Source organism: Cryptomeria japonica, unplaced genomic scaffold (assembly GCF_030272615.1).
Source record: "Cryptomeria japonica unplaced genomic scaffold, Sugi_1.0 HiC_scaffold_24, whole genome shotgun sequence".
In the NCBI taxonomy this organism is placed as follows: domain Eukaryota; kingdom Viridiplantae; phylum Streptophyta; class Pinopsida; order Cupressales; family Cupressaceae; genus Cryptomeria; species Cryptomeria japonica.
In genome coordinates, this window is record NW_026728846.1 from 1,188,915 (window position 1) to 1,201,770 (window position 12,856).

At 62.8% G+C, this 12,856-nt stretch overlaps 2 non-coding genes across 2 annotated transcripts; both read left to right on the forward strand.

The window, feature by feature from the left end:
* Positions 1-2,769: 2,769 nt before the first annotated feature.
* LOC131861135 (5S ribosomal RNA) lies at positions 2,770-2,888 on the forward strand. The gene has a single exon (XR_009360213.1). It is a non-coding gene; the product is annotated as a 5S ribosomal RNA (ribosomal RNA).
* A 7,817-nt stretch (positions 2,889-10,705) lies between these two features.
* Positions 10,706-10,824, forward strand: LOC131861297 (5S ribosomal RNA). The gene has a single exon (XR_009360372.1). It is a non-coding gene; the product is annotated as a 5S ribosomal RNA (ribosomal RNA).
* The last annotated feature ends 2,032 nt before the right edge of the window (positions 10,825-12,856 follow it).

Genomic DNA, 12,856 nt, shown 5'->3' on the forward strand with positions numbered 1-12,856 from the left:
TGGTGCAGTGCACACAACCAGGGGAGTCGACCCATCAAACGCAACACCTCCCCTATATAAAGCTATTTGTCCGATTCTCATACGTGTAGTCTGCAGCAGCGATTAGGACATCGACCCCAACTTCCGAATTCGTTTGCATTGACCGCACCAAAGGTGCACGCCTTGGTGTGCACCCTGGAGTGCACTTTGGTGCTCACCTCGGTGCACACTTTGGTGTGCACCTCGGTGTGCACCAAAGGTGCGCACCTTGGAGCGCACCAAAGGTGTACACTTTGGAGCGCACCACATAGGGTCTTTGAGAGGTTGGCGCAGTGCGCACACCAAGGTGGGTGTTGAGGTGCGTGCCGAGGTGGGTGGGTGCTAGGGTGCGCTCCATGGTGGGTGCCAGGGTGGGTGCGTGCTAGGGTGGATTCCAAAGAGGGTCATAGGGTGGGTGCCAAGGTGGGTTGGTGATATAGTGGGTTCAAAGGTGGGTACTAGGGTGGGTTCCAAGGTGGGTCACAAGTTGGGTGCCAGGATGCGTGGGTGTTAGGTTGGGTGCCAAGGTGGGCTCCTGCGTGGGTGGGTGCTAGGGTGGGTTTCAAGGTGGACGCGAGGGCGGGTGCCAAGGTGGGTAACAAGTTGGGTGTTAGGATGGGTGAGTGCTAGAGTGGGTGCCAAGGTGGGTGGGTGCTAAGGTGGATGCCAAGGTGGTTCACAGGGTGGGTGGGTTCTAGGGTGAGTTCCAAGGTGGGTCACAGGTTCAGTGCTAGGGTGGGTGTCAAGGCGGGTGTCGAGGTGCCTGGGTGCTAGGGTGTGGATGCCAATGTGGGTCATAGGGTGGGTACTAGGGTGGGCTGCAATGTGGGTGCCAAGGTGGGTAACATGCTCGGTGGGTTCTAAATTGGGTGCCAGGGTGGGTGTGCACCCACCTTGCCCGAGGTGGGTGCCAAGGTGCCAGTGTGGGTGGGTGCTAAGGTGGATGCCAAGGTGGGTGAGAAGGTGGGTGATAGGTTGAGTGGTAGGATGGGTGGGTGCCAAGATGGGTCACAGGGTGGGTGCAAGGGTGGGTAGGTGCTAGGGTTGGTGTCAGGGTGGGTGGGTGCTAGGTTGGGTTCCAAGGTGGGTGCGAGGGTGAGTGTCAAGGTGGGTCACAGGTTAGGTGCTAGGATGGGTGAGTGCTAGGGTGCAAAGGTGCCAGGGTGGGTGCTAGGATGGGTCGATGCTAGGGTGAGTGGCAAGGTGGGTCCACAAGTGTCAAGGTGGGTGCCGAGGTGGGTGCCAAGTCGGCGACTGCTATGGTGGATGCCAAGGTGGGTCACGGGGTGGGTGCCAAGTTGCTAGGTTGGGTTCCAAGGTGGGTGCCAACGTGGGTGCTAGGGTGCGTGGGTTAAAGGGTGTGTCACAACGTGGGTGCCAGGATGGGTGCGCACCCACACTGGCCAAGACGGGTGCGGGTGCAAGGTTGGGTTCCAAGCCCGGTCACAGGCTGGGTGCTAGGATGGGTGGGTGCCAAGGTGGGCACCAGGGTGGGTGCACCCACCCTGGCCAAGGTGGGTCACGGGGTGGGTCCTAGGGTGGGTAACGGGGTGGGTACTAAGGTGCGTGCCAAGGTGGGTCATAGGGTGGGTGCCAAGGTGGGCACCAGGGTGGGTGTGCACCAACCCTAGCCAGGGTAGGTCACGGGGTGGTTGTCGGGGTGGGCGTCAAGGAGCCAAGGTGGGTGGCAAGTAGCCAAGTTGCGTGCCAAGGTGGGTGTCGGGGTGGGTGCCAAGGATCCAAGGTGGGTGCCAAGGAACCAAGGTGGGTGTCTGGGTGGGTGCCGAGGTGGGAGCCAGGGTGGGTCCCAAGGTGAGTGCAAAGGTGGGTGCCAGGGTCAAGGTGAGTGCCAATGTGGGTTCCAAGGTGCCAGGGTCAGGGTGAGTGCCAATGTGGGTTCAAAGGTGCTAAGTTGGGTGCGAGGTTGGGTGCGAGGGTGGGTGGGTGCCAAGGTGTGCTAGGTGGAAGCCCGGGTGGGTCGGCATCCCATGGGTGTCGAGTTGGGTGCCTGATGGGTGCTTCTTGTCAAGTTTTAGTCGTCGGGACTCATTTCGAGCCTTAGAGGTCGTTTCTTGTCCGGTTGCCCTGTCTTCGACCTGGGAACCCAATTTTGGTCCTCGGGTCCCATTTTTTTTTGTCTCGCATCCCACTTTTGGCCTGTGGCCTTTTCGGGGTCGATTCTCGTTTTGGGCATCAGAGCATGTTTCTTCTCCTAAAACCCAATATTTGTTTATTAAGTCTCGGAACACATTTTTGTTCTCGTGGACCCATCATGGGTCTTGGAACGCATTTGTGGTCCTTGGGTCCCATTTTGCATCCCGAAACTTGTGTTTTGGTGCTTGATCCCTATTTTGGGTGCCCACCTTGCACCAAGTGCGCACCCGGGGCAAACCGAGCGCCTTGGTGCACCGGGGCAAGATCGAGCGTGCACCCGAGGCGCCCCGAACATGCACCAAGGTGCACTCGGCCCACATGTGAGCGCAGGTCGTTGCGCCCGAGGTGGTGTGTGGGCACCGCGTTGCAGACGGGACACTGCACGCACACGACGCCCCCTCCAGGTGCACGCACGTAGGCCGGGCCGGGTGCACACCCGACGCCCTAGCAAGGTGCGCGCACCCGGGCAGGGCTCACACTTGGCGAACGGGGCGCACTTCGCGAGGGAGGGTGTGCACCTCGATGGGGGTGGGTGGCCGGGGTGGATTCGCACGTGGGTCGCGGTTTGCTAAGTACACACTGCGACAAGCTCATAACGGGTGCGATCATACCAGCATTAGTGCACCGGATCCCATCAGAACTCCGCAGTTAAGCGCGCTTGGGCCGGAGTAGTACTGGGATGGGTGACCTCCCGGGAAGTCCCGGTGTTGCACCCTTTTTTAGTTTTTCGCCGGGCGTCGCAATGCTATTTGAATAAACCTTTTGCCCGTTTGCGTTCTCGTCGGGGCCGGGCCGGGCCGGGGTGCGCTGCCCGCACTACCGCGCGCGCGGGGGCGACACCGAGCGCGCACCCGAGGCACCCCGAGCACACAGGCCACGGTGCAACCCGGGCGTTGTGCGCGCACCCCGGTGCGCCCGAGGTGCTGCGCGCGCACCCAGGTGAAATCGGTGTGCACCTCGGCCAGTGCGCGCTCGGTCGAGTCGCGCACGTTGGCCAAGGTGCACGGTGATGTTTCTTACTCTAAGGTTCCGCACCAGACGCCCGGGACAGGTGAGCGAAGCTGGGCGGGGCCGGGTGCGCGGCCGGGGCAGGTGCACGCAGCTGGAGAGAGCTTTGGAGCACACTTCGGAGCGCACCAATGATGCGCTCCATTCAAAAGTTTCCTGAAAAGGCAAAAAAAGTTGAGATTATAGAATTTCCCACTTGAGAGATTGTAAAAAAAAAAAATTTAAAATGAAGGAAACGCGGGTGCCAAGGTGTGCGCAGCCCAGCCAAGGTGTGCGCACCAAGGCGCCCACCCTGGCGAAGGTGCACGCAAGGTGCGCACCCGAGGCAAACCGGACAATTAACCCAACTTTCGACTTCGCGCGCACCTTGGAGCGCACTTCGGAGCGCTCCTTGGTGCGCACCAATCTTGGGCACCTCGGAGTGCACCATGGCGCCCACCAAGGTGCGCACCCGGGGCAAACCGAGCTCCGACTTCGTGCGCACCTTGGAGCGCACGAAAGGTGCGCACCATGGCGCCCACCAAGGTGCGCAGCCCAGCCAAGGCGTGCGCATCAAGGTGCGCACCCTGGCGAAGGTGCGCACCCGGGGCAAACCGAGCTCCGACTTCGTGCGCACCTTGGAGCGCACAAAAGGTGCGCAACCCAGCCAAGGTGTGCGCACCCCGGTCAAACCGAGCTCCGAATCGTGCGCACCAGAGGTGCACGCCATCGTGCGCACCTTGGAGCACACTTCGGAGCCCTCCTTGGTGCGCGCCGATGTTGCGCACCTCGGAGCGCACCCGGGGAAAACAATGCAATTAACCCGACTTTCGACTTCGTGGGCACCTCGGAGCGCTCTCGGGTTCGCACCTCGGAGCACACCGAGGTGCGCACCTTTGATGCGCTGCCTTCACCAATTTCCAGAAAAGGCAAGAAAACATTGAGAAGGTGTGCGCACCGAGGTGCCCACCCTGGCGAAGGTGCACGCGAGGTGCGCACCCGGGGCAAACCGGGCTCCGACTTCGTGCACGCCGCACCTTGGAGCACACTTCGGAGCGCTCCTTGGTGCGCACCAGGGCGCGCAACCCAGCCGAGGTGCCCACCCCGGCGAAGGTGCACGCGAGGTGCGCACCCGGGGCAAACCGGGCTCCGACTTCGTGCACGCCATGGTGCCCACCGCGGCGAAGGTGCACGCGAGGTGCGCACCCGGGGCAAACCGGGCTCCGACTTCGTGCACGCCGCACCTTGGAGCACACTTCGGAGCGCTCCTTGGTGCGCACCATGGTGCCCACCAGGGCGCGCAACCCCGCCGAAGGTGCACGCGAGGTGCGCACCCGGGGCAAACCGGGCTCCGACTTCGTGCACGCCGCACCTTGGAGCACACTTCGGAGCGCTCCTTGGTGCGCACCATGGTGCCCACCAGGGCGCGCAACCCCGCCGAAGGTGCACGCGAGGTGCGCACCCGGGGCAAACCGGGCTCCGACTTCGTGCACGCCATGGTGCGCACCGCGGCGAAGGTGCGCACCCGGGGCAAACCGGGCTCCGACTTCGTGCACGCCGCACCTTGGAGCACACTTCGGAGCGCTCCTTGGTGCGCACCAGGGCGCGCAACCCAGCCGAGGTGCCCACCCCGGCGAAGGTGCACGCGAGGTGCGTACCCGGGGCAAACCGGGCTCCGACTTCGTGCACGCCGCACCTTGGAGCACACTTCGGAGCGCTCCTTGGTGCGCACCATGGTGCCCACCAGGCCGCGCAACCCAGCCAAGGTGTGCGCACCAAGGTGCACGCGAGGTGCGCACCCGGGGCAAACCGGGGTCCGACTTCGTGCACGCCGCACCTTGGAGCACACATCGGGGCGCTCCCGGGTTCGCACCGGCGTTGCGCACCGTGGTGGGCACCTCGGAGCACACCAAGGTGGGCAGCGAGGTGCGCACCTTTGATGCGATGCCTTCACTAATTTCCATAAAAGGCAAAAAAAAAACGAGATTTTAAAATTTCCGTTTTGAAAGATAGTGAGAAAAAGGGAATGCTGGTGCCATCTTGAGCCCGCCCTGGTGCGCAGCCCAGCCAAGGTGTGCGCACCAAGGTGCCCACCCTGGCGAAGGTGCGCGCCCGGGCAATTAACCCAACTTCCAACTTCGCGCGCGCCAGGGTGGGAGCGCACCCAACAACCGGGCCTGGGAAGAGCCAATGCGAGAAACCCCACCAAACGCTCTGACAAAAAAAGAGGGGGCGCTCCAGTAACCCCGCTTCGGAGCGCACCCTGGGCAAACCCAGCCAAGGTGCCCACCCCGGCCAAGGTGCAGGCGAGGTGCGCACCCGGGGCAAACCGGGCTCCGACAACGTGCACGCCGCACCTTGGAGCACACTTCGTAGCGCTCCCGGGTGCGCACCTCAGAGCACACCAAGGTGGGCAGCGAGGTGCGCACCTTTGATGCGCTGCCTTCACTAATTTCCAGAAAAGGCAAAAAAAAAAGGAGATTTTAAAATTTCCGTTTTGAAAGATAGTGAAAAAAACGGAACGCGCGTGCCATCTTGAGCCCGCCCTGGTGCGCAGCCCAGGTAAGGTGCCCACCCTGGCAAAGGTGCGCACCCGGGCAATTAACCCTACTTCCGACTTCGTGCGCGCCAGGGTGGCAACCGGGCCTCGGAAGAGCCAATGCGAGAAACCCCACCAAACGCTCCGACAAAAAAAGAGGCGGCGCTCCAATAACCCCGCTTCGGAGCGCAGCCGGGGCAAACCCAGCCAAGGTGCCCACCCCGACGAAGGTGCACGCGAGGTGCGCACCCGGGGCAAACCGGGCTCCGACAACGTGCACGCAGCACCTTGGAGCACACTTCGAAGCACTCCCGGGTGCCCACCGGCGTTGCGCACCGTGGTGGGCAGCGAGGTGCGCACCTTTGATGCGCTGCCTTCACTAATTTCCAGAAAAAGGCAAAAAAAAATGAGATTTTAAAATTTCCATTTTGAAAGATAGTGAAAAAAAAGGAACGCGGGTGCCATCTTGAGCCCGCCCTGGTGCGCAGCCCAGGCAAGGCATGCGCACCAAGGTGCCCACCCGAGGTGCACACCCGGGGCAAACTGGGCTCCGACTTCGTGCAGGCCGCACCTTGGAGCACACTTCGGAGCGCTCCTTGGTGCGCACCATGGTGCCCACCAGGGCGCGCAACCCAGCCAAGGTCTGCACACCAAGGTGCCCACCCCGGCGAAGGTGCACGCGAGGTGCGCACCCGGGGCAAACCGGGCTCCGACTTCGTGCACGCCATGGTGCCCACCGCGGCGAAGGTGCACGCGAGGTGCGCACCCGGGGCAAACCGGGCTCCGACTTCGTGCACGCCGCACCTTGGAGCACACTTCGGAGCGCTCCTTGGTGCGCACCATGGTGCCCACCAGGGCGCGCAACCCAGCCAAGGTGTGCGCACCAAGGTGCACGCGAGGTGCGCACCCGGGGCAAACCGGGGTCCGACTTCGTGCACGCCGCACCTTGGAGCACACATCGGAGCGCTCCCAGGTTCGCACCAGCGTTGCGCACCTTTGATGCGCTGCCTTCACTAATTTCCAGAAAAGGCAAAAAAAAACGAGATTTTAAAATTTCCGTTCTGAAAGATAGTGAAAAAAACGGAACGCGGGTGCCATCTTGAGCCCTTCCTGGTGCGCACCCCAGGCAAGTTGTGCGCACCAAGGTGCCCACCCTGGCGGAGGTGCGCGCCCGGGGCAATCCGGGCTCCGACTTCGTGCACTGCATGGTGCCCACCAAGGCGCGCAACCCAGCCAAGGTGCCCACCGCAGCGAAGGTGCACGCGAGGTGCGCACGCGAGGTGCACACCCGGGGCAAACCGGGCTCCGACTTCGTGCACGCCGCACCTTGGAGCACACTTCAGAGCGCTCCTTGGTGCGCACCAGGGCGCGCAACCCAGCCGAGGTGCCCACCCCGGCGAAGGTGCACGCGAGGTGCGCACCCGGGGCAAACCGGGCTCCGACTTCGTGCACGCCATGGTGCCCACCGCGGCGAAGGTGCGCACCCGGGGCAAACCGGGCTCCGACTTCGTGCACGCCGCACCTTGGAGCACACTTCGGAGCGCTCCTTGGTGCGCACCATGGTGCCCACCAGGCCGCGCAACCCAGCCAAGGTGTGCGCACCAAGGTGCACGCGAGGTGCGCACCCGGGGCAAACCGGGGTCCGACTTCGTGCACGCCGCACCTTGGAGCACACATCGGGGCGCTCCCGGGTTCGCACCGGCGTTGCGCACCGTGGTGGGCACCTCGGAGCACACCAAGGTGGGCAGCGAGGTGCGCACCTTTGATGCGATGCCTTCACTAATTTCCATAAAAGGCAAAAAAAAAACGAGATTTTAAAATTTCCGTTTTGAAAGATAGTGAGAAAAAGGGAATGCTGGTGCCATCTTGAGCCCGCCCTGGTGCGCAGCCCAGCCAAGGTTTGCGCACCAAGGTGCCCACCCTGGCGAAGGTGCGCGCCCGGGCAATTAACCCAACTTCCAACTTCGCGCGCGCCAGGGTGGGAGCGCACCCAACAACCGGGCCTGGGAAGAGCCAATGCGAGAAACCCCACCAAACTCTCTGACAAAAAAAGAGGGGGCGCTCCAGTAACCCCGCTTCGGAGCGCACCCTGGGCAAACCCAGCCAAGGTGCCCACCCCGGCCAAGGTGCAGGCGAGGTGCGCACCCGGGGCAAACCGGGCTCCGACAACGTGCACGCCGCACCTTGGAGCACACTTCGTAGCGCTCCCGGGTGCGCACCTCAGAGCACACCAAGGTGGGCAGCGAGGTGCGCACCTTTGATGCGCTGCCTTCACTAATTTCCAGAAAAGGCAAAAAAAAAAGGAGATTTTAAAATTTCCGTTTTGAAAGATAGTGAAAAAAACGGAACGCGCGTGCCATCTTGAGCCCGCCCTGGTGCGCAGCCCAGGTAAGGTGCCACCCTGGCAAAGGTGCGCACCCGGGCAATTAACCCTACTTCCGACTTCGTGCGCGCCAGGGTGGCAACCGGGCCTCGGAAGAGCCAATGCGAGAAACCCCACCAAACGCTCCGACAAAAAAAGAGGCGGCGCTCCAATAACCCCGCTTCGGAGCGCAGCCGGGGCAAACCAAGCCAAGGTGCCCACCCCGACGAAGGTGCACGCGAGGTGCGCACCCGGGGCAAACCGGGCTCCGACAACGTGCACGCAGCACCTTGGAGCACACTTCGAAGCACTCCCGGGTGCCCACCGGCGTTGCGCACCGTGGTGGGCAGCGAGGTGCGCACCTTTGATGCGCTGCCTTCACTAATTTCCAGAAAAAGGCAAAAAAAAATGAGATTTTAAAATTTCCGTTTTGAAAGATAGTGAAAAAAAAGGAACGCGGGTGCCATCTTGAGCCCGCCCTGGTGCGCAGCCCAGGCAAGGCATGCGCACCAAGGTGCCCACCCGAGGTGCACACCCGGGGCAAACCGGGCTCCGACTTCGTGCAGGCCGCACCTTGGAGCACACTTCGGAGCGCTCCTTGGTGCGCACCATGGTGCCCACCAGGGCGCACCCGAGGCAAACCGGGCTCCGACTTCGTGCACGCCGCACCTTGGAGCACACATCGGAGCGCTCCCAGGTTCGCACCAGCGTTGCGCACCTTTGATGCGCTGCCTTCACTAATTTCCAGAAAAGGCAAAAAAAAACGATATTTTAAAATTTCCGTTCTGAAAGATAGTGAAAAAAACGGAACGCGGGTGCCATCTTGAGCCCTTCCTGATGCGCAGCCCAGGCAAGTTGTGCGCACCAAGGTGCCCACCCTGGCGGAGGTGCGCGCCCGGGGCAAACCGGGCTCCGACTTCGTGCACTGCATGGTGCCCACCAAGGCGCGCAACCCAGCCAAGGTGCCCACCGCAGCGAAGGTGCACGCGAGGTGCGCACCCGAGGTGCACACCCGGGGCAAACCGGGCTCCGACTTCGTGCACGCCGCACCTTGGAGCACACTTCAGAGCGCTCCTTGGTACGCACCAGGGCGCGCAACCCAGCCAAGGTGCTCACCCCGGCGAAGGTGCACGCGAGGTGCGCACCCGGGGCAAACCGGGCTCGGACTTCGTGCACGCCGCACCTTGGAGCACACATCGGAGCGCTCCCGGGTTCGCACCAGCATTGCGCACCTTTGATGCGCTGCCTTCACTAATTTCCAGAAAAGGCAAAAAAAAGAAAAAAATGAGATTTTAAAATTTCCGTTTTGAAAGATAGTAAAAAAAACGGAACGCGGGTGCCATCTTGAGCCCGCCCTGGTGTGCAGCCCAGGCAAGTTGTGCGCACCAAGGCACCCACCCTGGCCAAGGTGGGTCACGGGGTGGGTCCTAGGGTGGGTAACGGGGTGGGTACTAAGGTGCGTGCCAAGGTGGGTCATAGGGTGGGTGCCAAGGTGGGCACCAGGGTGGGTGTGCACCAACCCTAGCCAGGGTAGGTCACGGGGTGGTTGTCGGGGTGGGCGTCAAGGAGCCAAGGTGGGTGGCAAGTAGCCAAGTTGCGTGCCAAGGTGGGTGTCGGGGTGGGTGCCAAGGATCCAAGGTGGGTGCCAAGGAACCAAGGTGGGTGTCTGGGTGGGTGCCGAGGTGGGAGCCAGGGTGGGTCCCAAGGTGAGTGCAAAGGTGGGTGCCAGGGTCAAGGTGAGTGCCAATGTGGGTTCCAAGGTGCCAGGGTCAGGGTGAGTGCCAATGTGGGTTCAAAGGTGCTAAGTTGGGTGCGAGGTTGGGTGCGAGGGTGGGTGGGTGCCAAGGTGTGCTAGGTGGAAGCCCGGGTGGGTCGGCATCCCATGGGTGTCGAGTTGGGTGCCTGATGGGTGCTTCTTGTCAAGTTTTAGTCGTCGGGACTCATTTCGAGCCTTAGAGGTCGTTTCTTGTCCGGTTGCCCTATCTTCGACCTGGGAACCCAATTTTGGTCCTCGGGTCCCATTTTTTTTTGTCTCGCATCCCACTTTTGGCCTGTGGCCTTTTCGGGGTCGATTCTCGTTTTGGGCATCAGAGCATGTTTCTTCTCCTAAAACCCAATATTTGTTTATTAAGTCTCGGAACACATTTTTGTTCTCGTGGACCCATCATGGGTCTTGGAACGCATTTGTGGTCCTTGGGTCCCATTTTGCATCCCGAAACTTGTGTTTTGGTGCTTGATCCCTATTTTGGGTGCCCACCTTGCACCAAGTGCGCACCCGGGGCAAACCGAGCGCCTTGGTGCACCGGGGCAAGATCGAGCGTGCACCCGAGGCGCCCCGAACATGCACCAAGGTGCACTCGGCCCACATGTGAGCGCAGGTCGTTGCGCCCGAGGTGGTGTGTGGGCACCGCGTTGCAGACGGGACACTGCACGCACACGACGCCCCCTCCAGGTGCACGCACGTAGGCCGGGCCGGGTGCACACCCGACGCCCTAGCAAGGTGCGCGCACCCGGGCAGGGCTCACACTTGGCGAACGGGGCGCACTTCGCGAGGGAGGGTGTGCACCTCGACGGGGGTGGGTGGCCGGGGTGGATTCGCACGTGGGTCGCGGTTTGCTAAGTACACACTGCGACAAGCTCATAACGGGTGCGATCATACCAGCGTTAGTGCACCGGATCCCATCAGAACTCCGCAGTTAAGCGCGCTTGGGCCGGAGTAGTACTGGGATGGGTGACCTCCCGGGAAGTCCCGGTGTTGCACCCTTTTTTAGTTTTTCGCCGGGCGTCGCAATGCTATTTGAATAAACCTTTTGCCCGTTTGCGTTCTCGTCGGGGCCGGGCCGGGCCGGGGTGCGCTGCCCGCACTACCGCGCGCGCGGGGGCGACACCGAGCGCGCACCCGAGGCGCCCCGAGCACACAGGCCACGGTGCAACCCGGGCGTTGTGCGCGCACCCCGGTGCGCCCGAGGTGCTGCGCGCGCACCCAGGTGAAATCGGTGTGCACCTCGGCCAGTGCGCGCTCGGTCGAGTCGCGCACGTTGGCCAAGGTGCACGGTGATGTTTCTTACTCTAAGGTTCCGCACCAGACGCCCGGGACAGGTGAGCGAAGCTGGGCGGGGCCGGGTGCGCGGCCGGGGCAGGTGCACGCAGCTGGAGAGAGCTTTGGAGCACACTTCGGAGCGCACCAATGATGCGCTCCATTCAAAAGTTTCCTGAAAAGGCAAAAAAAGTTGAGATTATAGAATTTCCCACTTGAGAGATTGTAAAAAAAAAAAATTTAAAATGAAGGAAACGCGGGTGCCAAGGTGTGCGCAGCCCAGCCAAGGTGTGCGCACCAAGGCGCCCACCCTGGCGAAGGTGCACGCAAGGTGCGCACCCGAGGCAAACCGGACAATTAACCCAACTTTCGACTTCGCGCGCACCTTGGAGCGCACTTCGGAGCGCTCCTTGGTGCGCACCAATCTTGGGCACCTCGGAGTGCACCATGGCGCCCACCAAGGTGCGCACCCGGGGCAAACCGAGCTCCGACTTCGTGCGCACCTTGGAGCGCACGAAAGGTGCGCACCATGGCGCCCACCAAGGTGCGCAGCCCAGCCAAGGCGTGCGCATCAAGGTGCGCACCCTGGCGAAGGTGCGCACCCGGGGCAAACCGAGCTCCGACTTCGTGCGCACCTTGGAGCGCACAAAAGGTGCGCAACCCAGCCAAGGTGTGCGCACCCCGGTCAAACCGAGCTCCGAATCGTGCGCACCAGAGGTGCACGCCATCGTGCGCACCTTGGAGCACACTTCGGAGCCCTCCTTGGTGCGCGCCGATGTTGCGCACCTCGGAGCGCACCCGGGGAAAACAATGCAATTAACCCGACTTTCGACTTCGTGGGCACCTCGGAGCGCTCTCGGGTTCGCACCTCGGAGCACACCGAGGTGCGCACCTTTGATGCGCTGCCTTCACCAATTTCCAGAAAAGGCAAGAAAACATTGAGAAGGTGTGCGCACCGAGGTGCCCACCCTGGCGAAGGTGCACGCGAGGTGCGCACCCGGGGCAAACCGGGCTCCGACTTCGTGCACGCCGCACCTTGGAGCACACTTCGGAGCGCTCCTTGGTGCGCACCAGGGCGCGCAACCCAGCCGAGGTGCCCACCCCGGCGAAGGTGCACGCGAGGTGCGCACCCGGGGCAAACCGGGCTCCGACTTCGTGCACGCCATGGTGCCCACCGCGGCGAAGGTGCACGCGAGGTGCGCACCCGGGGCAAACCGGGCTCCGACTTCGTGCACGCCGCACCTTGGAGCACACTTCGGAGCGCTCCTTGGTGCGCACCATGGTGCCCACCAGGGCGCGCAACCCCGCCGAAGGTGCACGCGAGGTGCGCACCCGGGGCAAACCGGGCTCCGACTTCGTGCACGCCGCACCTTGGAGCACACTTCGGAGCGCTCCTTGGTGCGCACCATGGTGCCCACCAGGGCGCGCAACCCCGCCGAAGGTGCACGCGAGGTGCGCACCCGGGGCAAACCGGGCTCCGACTTCGTGCACGCCATGGTGCGCACCGCGGCGAAGGTGCGCACCCGGGGCAAACCGGGCTCCGACTTCGTGCACGCCGCACCTTGGAGCACACTTCGGAGCGCTCCTTGGTGCGCACCAGGGCGCGCAACCCAGCCGAGGTGCCCACCCCGGCGAAGGTGCACGCGAGGTGCGTACCCGGGGCAAACCGGGCTCCGACTTCGTGCACGCCGCACCTTGGAGCACACTTCGGAGCGCTCCTTGGTGCGCACCATGGTGCCCACCAGGCCGCGCAACCCAG